Source organism: Acyrthosiphon pisum, chromosome A2, assembly GCF_005508785.2.
Source record: "Acyrthosiphon pisum isolate AL4f chromosome A2, pea_aphid_22Mar2018_4r6ur, whole genome shotgun sequence".
Lineage (NCBI taxonomy): Eukaryota > Metazoa > Arthropoda > Insecta > Hemiptera > Aphididae > Acyrthosiphon > Acyrthosiphon pisum.
The window spans coordinates 110,244,604-110,251,855 of record NC_042495.1 but is presented as its reverse complement, the minus strand read 5'-3'; the positions used below and the strand labels follow the sequence as shown (position 1 = coordinate 110,251,855).

At 26.9% G+C, this 7,252-nt stretch overlaps 1 long non-coding RNA gene across 3 annotated transcripts; it reads right to left on the bottom strand.

Moving 5' to 3' along the window:
• Positions 1-3,928: 3,928 nt before the first annotated feature.
• On the bottom strand, positions 3,929-6,808 carry LOC100569789. Of its 3 annotated transcripts, none has more exons than XR_001680472.2 (4): positions 6,754-6,808; positions 5,445-5,843; positions 5,211-5,255; positions 3,929-4,175 (listed from the first exon to the last, which is right to left on the bottom strand). It is a non-coding gene; the product is annotated as an uncharacterized LOC100569789 (long non-coding RNA). The 3 variants fall into 3 exon arrangements; XR_003839456.1 differs by lacking the exon at positions 6,754-6,808 and having other exon boundaries at positions 5,445-5,462; positions 5,528-6,070; XR_511257.3 differs by lacking the exon at positions 6,754-6,808 and having other exon boundaries at positions 5,445-6,070.
• Between the last annotated feature and the right edge of the window lie 444 nt (positions 6,809-7,252).

Genomic DNA, 7,252 nt, shown 5'->3' with positions numbered 1-7,252 from the left:
GGTTGGTTAAATAGAGTGTGAGCAGTCATGTAGGGGATAACTATAAGTGACCAGTTGAGAAGGAAGAAGCTTCTGGATAAGAAATTAAACACTACTTAAATTAATAATGAAATATCCCAATGATATATTATATATATTTTCCTAAATTTAGGAACGTAATTAGCTTTATGTTGACATCAAAATATATGAATTGGTATAAAGGAGATGAACACCTGAAAAAATGTGTTTTAGTGCAATGTGCACACGCATTGGCTTTGTTTTTTAGAAATACTCCAAGTCCACATGATTTGTCGTTGTAAATTAATTTTGTGAACGACGTATTATCTACTTTGATAAGTAAAATAATAATATTAATTAATAATAACGAATAACGATTCATTTTTATCGTAAATCTTTAGGATTTCTGTTCGCAAATCGCAACTATCACTAATTTTAACACGACACCTGACTTGCGATATTATACGCAGCTTTACGCCTTTTCACTTTTCAATGACACCCAATAAGAGTATAAGACAACATGAGTGTATTTCCTAAAAAGTTCTTTATTTTTCATCTTGCATTTTAAATAAATAAATTAACGACTAACGGCAATCCGAAAACACAAAAGGTGGAAAACTCGAACATCTCGCCGTGTTGAGACAGTGTAAAAGTACGACCACGTGAAATGTGTATGGTGATAAACTAATCAATTTACAATGACGGAAATTTTTATTACATGCGTAAAATACGAAATACAATATAAGCTATTACAAAGCTTAAATTCAATAATATTCTTTATCATAGTGCAATGAACACTACACAGTCATAATATATTTATATAACAACCCCCTATGATAAACCTTTAAGATTTTTTTTACACTTGGCTATGTAGAGTTACTTTTCGATACGACGATCGAGCGCAATAGGTAGGGTGAACATAACAATATACGTATTCACATTTTATTTTAATGTTCTATTAATTATTACGCGTAATAATTCGCATTTTCTACAGTCGAAAATTAATGAGGCATTTTCAATGCCATTAAAATATGTAAAGAGGAGAGTACCCAAAAAGCCAATTTATACTTTCATGAAATTAATTATTAATTATTTAATTAGATTAAATTTAAAAATAAATAAATATTTTAACACGGACAATAAAATCTAAAATAGACAGTATTGTTCAGTATTCGTATACTTGTATTTAAATACTAGAACGACAACATTAGACATAACTATTCCAGCTATGTTTTATACACTTACATTTCAACGAAATGGCGATAAAATTGTCAACTTAATAGGGTAGGTACTATAGCAACTGTGAATTATATTTAATATCTATTTAAATATATTACCTTATTTACAAATGACGAAGGAAACTATATATTCACGCAGACATATTATTATACTGTGGTATATGGGTATCTGCCATGATATTTGGTAATGGCCATGGATGAATTGATACGTATAATAATTTGTGGTTTTAATTCACTTACATAATATATCACCAAGGTTTATGTTTTAGAGTGGAACGATCATAGCCCTGTTATAAGCTAATGGACGTGCACATTCCACTCCTCCCTGGAATCAATGCTGGGGAATCATACATCTACGTACATCTGACCTTTCTCTCTGAACGATGCCCATTAGCTTATAGGTCTATAGGAACGATGAATGCAGAGGCGGACTGGCAAGGGATGCGATCGCATCCCAGGCCCCATGTACATTTGGAAAAATAATTTAAATAAACTGCTTATGAGAATTATTAGTCAGTGTATAGTGGGTCTGAAAAAACGTCATTTATAATATTTATCATTATTTATTATTATTAGTATTGATTGTAAATAGATAGCTCGCTGCCATGGACAATATGCCGCGCCGTAATTATTTCCTATCTATAGATGATTAGGTCTATAATAAAAGAAAATAATTATTTCTAATATTGTCGTACTTGTCGCCGGCGAGGACAACTATCGTGCGTATTATTATCATTTAATATTGTTAACTACCACGTCCATAGCTGTTGTTTGATTATTTTTATTTTGTGTAAAACAATTGTCAAAAGTATAATTAATATATTACATAATGTTACAACATATTGCATATGTTCAAATGTTCAATGTTGCAAGTGCAACGTTCATCATAATTATTATTGTAACTAATTGTGTTGTTTGTTCACTTTTGTCGATCCATATTATAATCCTCAGTTGCATCAGATCATATGTGTCCAAAATATGATTGGTTTCAAGATGACGAAAAATTAGAAAATCCTACTCAAGTTAAAATTGGGAATGGATCATGTATGTATACAATCGGTACTCGTAAAATATTAATATGGACATTTGTTAAAGGCAGTCTTGTTAAGTATTCGAATACTTGTATTTAAATACTTTATTTTCATTACAAATACTTTTTAAATACTTTTTAAATACTTTTTATTTGTATTTATATTCTAGAATACTAAATACTTTTTTACATTCTTATATGTTCTACTCCAATTCCAATTTCCAATATTTTGTAATGTACTGTTTTAGATTTTGTTTTTAAAATATTATTTTATAATGATATTAGTGGGAATTAAAAAAAAAAGTTTAGCATAAATCCACAATAATTGTTTATGAGCGACTTAAGTCAACATTATTAAAAAATTCATCAAATCACGAAAATTAGCAAATTATTTCGAATTTAAAATTCATAAAATTGTTTCTATTTATACCTAAGATTTTGAAATTTGTGTACAAGATTTTCCTCAAGTTTTTCGACATTTAACAAAAAAAAAATTTATCAGAAAGTCAAATTACATTTTTATGAACGTTTAATGATAGATATTGCATATTTAATTTAACAAATTCTCATTTACGACGATTTTCTTATTTTTTTTGTAATTCGTAGGTACTTGAAATTTCCGACATATGTTTATATTATCATTTTCTATACATGAGAAAATTTTCGAAAAAATTTGCCTCATTTTGAGTTATAAATAGAAATTTGAAATTTGAATATTTTTTTTTACTCTATTCAGTAATTTATAATTATCAATAAAATTCTATTCGTTGGGTCAAAATTGAATATAAAGTTTATATGATAGCACTGAAAAATATTAAAAAAATGTAGGCGCAATTTTTTTTATAATCATTTAAATTTCAAATTTTTACGATATTCTTTATAATCTCGAAATTTTGCAAAGTATTTGACTGGCTGATATTCATTCAAAAATTTTTTTGTATATCCATGCTATGAATATTTAATTTAAATATATTTAACAAGGTTCTTCGTAAGTAGTTATATAATAGCAGTTGAAAAAAAATGATATCTATAGGAACGACTTTTTTGTGTATTGTCACCGCGCCGTCACTTGCGGTCGCTTAGTGAATTATTGTATCATATTGGTCAGTGCACACTTTATTTTATAACGTGTTTTTCAATTCATAAATCGCGCAAATGGCAGGAAATCAAGAGGTATTTTAAAATTTATTCTCAGTTTATATTTATATGATATATTATACTAGCTTTGCTTGACACTATTTTTAAAGTAAATGTATATAAAAACGAAACAATTGTTTCAACCTAGAAATGTAAATAATATTAATAATTAAACATTATAATGGCGTAATATTACTTATTAATTAATATAATTTGTTTGCCATGGAACGCTACCCATATCAGACACAAAATAATCGATCAACGATCGTAATACGTCACTGCCGACACACGGCATTAAGGCTCGTGTTGACGATTTTTTTCTTTATTTAATTGTTGAATATACCTATTTGATTATGCATGTACTTATTTACGTTTACAATTTACTTTTAAATTTTAATATACATTATGTCAAAAAGGCCCGTTAAATAAATAAATAATGTTTATCACATGTGCACGTATTAATTGTAAAATAAATAAAGGTATAATGATGGTGAGACATTATTATAAATATTCATAATACATAATATAATATAGAAAAATTATGCTTTATCAAATAAAACAATGTTATTCATATATCTAATAAGATTATATAAATCATAAATATAAAATCGTTTTACCTAATGAAGAACAAAATTGCTTATATATTAAACCATCATAATTTTAAAAGTGCAAGTATATACATAAACAATTTTTTTTATGTATTAATTAAATCTAACAACAATGTTTTACTAATCATCGAAAACAATATGTTACTGGATCATCATATTCTGGAACTAAAAAATAAAAATAAAAGTGGTTTGATTTAAATTAATTTTTTTATTATAAAAATATTTATTATTATATTTTTTAATATAATAATTAATGAACCTGTTATTGGAACTTAATGCGTTTTTTAATTAATTTTAAAATGTTATATTAAATGCAAGATCTATGTATTGTAACTACTTTATTAATAATTAGGGGAGAGCGGGGTTAGTTGTTACAGGGGCAAGTTGTTACATTGGGGATATCTTGATAACCAATTATGGTGACACTGTAGAAACTCAAGAAACAAATTCTATTACCATAACCCCCATAAGCTTTGTGATAATATCCAGTATAAATAAACGGTATCAAGAATAATCTTCAGGTTTCTGTTTTTTGGTATCAAAAGTAAATTTTTTTCATGATTTTCTTTTGTAATTACAACCCACTCCAATGGAAACTAAGATTATTTCGATACTCAAAATTTGTTTATTATATAGTACTACACCAAATTCTAGTAATATAATTAAATAGTATTATTTTATTTGACAAAAAATTAATTGTTTAAGAAAAAAAACCATATGAGGAAAGTTGTTACAGTCTATTTAATTATGCGTTATTGTTATAAAAACACCGATTTTTGTCCAGCGCGTCCCATGCGTCGCGTCACTCGACGCTTGCTCGGTGTTAGCGTGATAACATGGTTCTCGACCCACCAATCGCCTCATTTATGATGCATAAAAAATATTTGATCTCCCTTGGAAGAGTATATAGATACAGTCATTGTTAATTTTTTTTTTTTTAATAATTTTAATTCAAAATATATAGGTACTGTAACAATGTGCCCCTGGGCTGTAACAATTTACCCCACCACGGGGCAAGTTGTTATAGTTTGACAAGGTGACTAAAAAATATTTATTTTAGTATTAAAAATGTACTTTATCTGACTTTTTTTACTTAGACAGTTACCTAAGAAGTTACTTAATACAATGGTCTTACGTAAATTATGATACTGATAAAAGAAAAAATATTAAAATTATATTTGTGAAATTGTAACAACTTACGCCCGTCATCATTAGTTGTTTCAAGGTAATTTTTCATATAATATCCTGAAATAATATATATTAGTTTACCTATTAGTGTTATTAGTATTAGTGTAATATTGTTTATTTATATGCACAGTATTAAGTATTTATGGATTATAAATGCACATAAATAACTATTTAAAGATGTATTTGATCGATACACGATATTTTAAACAATAGTCATCATAGAACATATTTTAATCAATTACTTACCATTCGCTCCTTGACCCCCTATGCAATACAAATAATAAAATAAGAATAAAATAATATTATATATTATATAATACAAAACTTACGTCGTTGTAATTTTCAATGCGGGGGGGATTACATTAAAAAATTATATGCATAATATATTCATTATACATCAATACATCAAAATATTGGGTTGTTTGATAAAGTGTTATTTTTATCATAAAACGCAGGCCCGCGACTTCTTATACTCTTATTCGTCAAAAAATATTCATTTTTTATTTTTATTTTTATCCGTTGATTATCTAGTAGAATATAATTTCAAATATCCGTTATTCAATAATAATGTCGTTGGCGACGGTATTATCACCGTACATTTTTAATCGAAACTCAATGGTGACGGTAAAATTCCAATTCGTTTACCTTTAATTTAATTTAATTTTAATTTTAGTCTTTTTTATAAAAAAGATACTATATAGCTGATCCCGTGAATTTCGTTGCCCGTAAAATATGACAAAAGTAGTATATATGTACCATTCCTGGCGCAGTGCCTTTTTTAACAATAAAAGTTCAGAAAAAACCCAATGTTCATAAAAGTTCAGAAAATTGAAATGCAATAATAATTAAAATATTTTTTGCAAAATCCCCCCAAAATATTTTTCTAAAAATCTAATTGCAATAATAATTAAAATATTTTTCTAAAAATCCAATTGCAATAATAATTGAAATATTTTTTCACAAATCTAATTGCAAAAATCCCCCAAAATATTTTTTCTCAAAACTTATGTCATTAATAATTAAAATATTTTTTCACAAAACTTATGAAATTAATTAATTAAAATATTTTTCACAAAATACATATGTTATAAAGACACATTCCTAGTACATGAAATCAAGTCGAAAATACAAATGCTAACAGGGAGGGCGTTTCGCCCTCTCTACTCCAAACGAAAAATACAGCATTTAAACATTAATGTTTATTTACATCAGGATTTATACAGAGTATACTCTGATGTTTACGAGATGAGGAAACTCAAGTCAAAAATACATCTGATAATAGGGAGGGCGTTTCGCCCTCTCTACTCCAAACGAAAAATACAGCATTTAAACATTAATGTTTATTTACATCAGGATTTATACAGAGTATACTCTGATGTTTACGAGATGAGGAAACTCAAGTCAAAAATACATCTGATAATAGGGAGGGCGTTTCGCCCTCTCTACTCCAAACGAAAAATACAGCATTTAAATATTTTTCAATGGAAATATTCCATTGAAAACAAACACATTTCTATATGTATATTTTAACCACTAAAAGTTTCTTCAATAGTACCTTTTTCAATGTCAAACAAAAATTCATCTTCTCTTATGAAAAAAATATAACAAATCTTCATGTAACTCAATATGTAAAATTATATTTTTTTTAGTTGCAGAAATATTCATTGGTTGGTAAACTGTTTTAATTAGAAATATTGACCTATATAATTTAAAGTCATTTGGATCATTATACATCAATGGAAGTTCTTGTTGATTTTTATGAAAAGTTAATTTATAAGATGTTAAATTCTCATAAGATTGGCAAAATTTATTATTCTTAAAATCTTCATCTTGACATTCTTCAGGATAACGTTTTCCATTTGTTTCATACCAATAGTTTCTAACACAATGATCAAATTCACCTGGATCATGATTTTGTGTATTTAATTTGTTTGTTTGTAATCCAAAACCACAAAACAAAGGAGGATTTTCACTTCGATATTGAGAGTGTTAAGTCAATTTTTATAGTTCTTCCAGATATATTTCTTTCCTCAATACATTGCCACGCTTTAAAA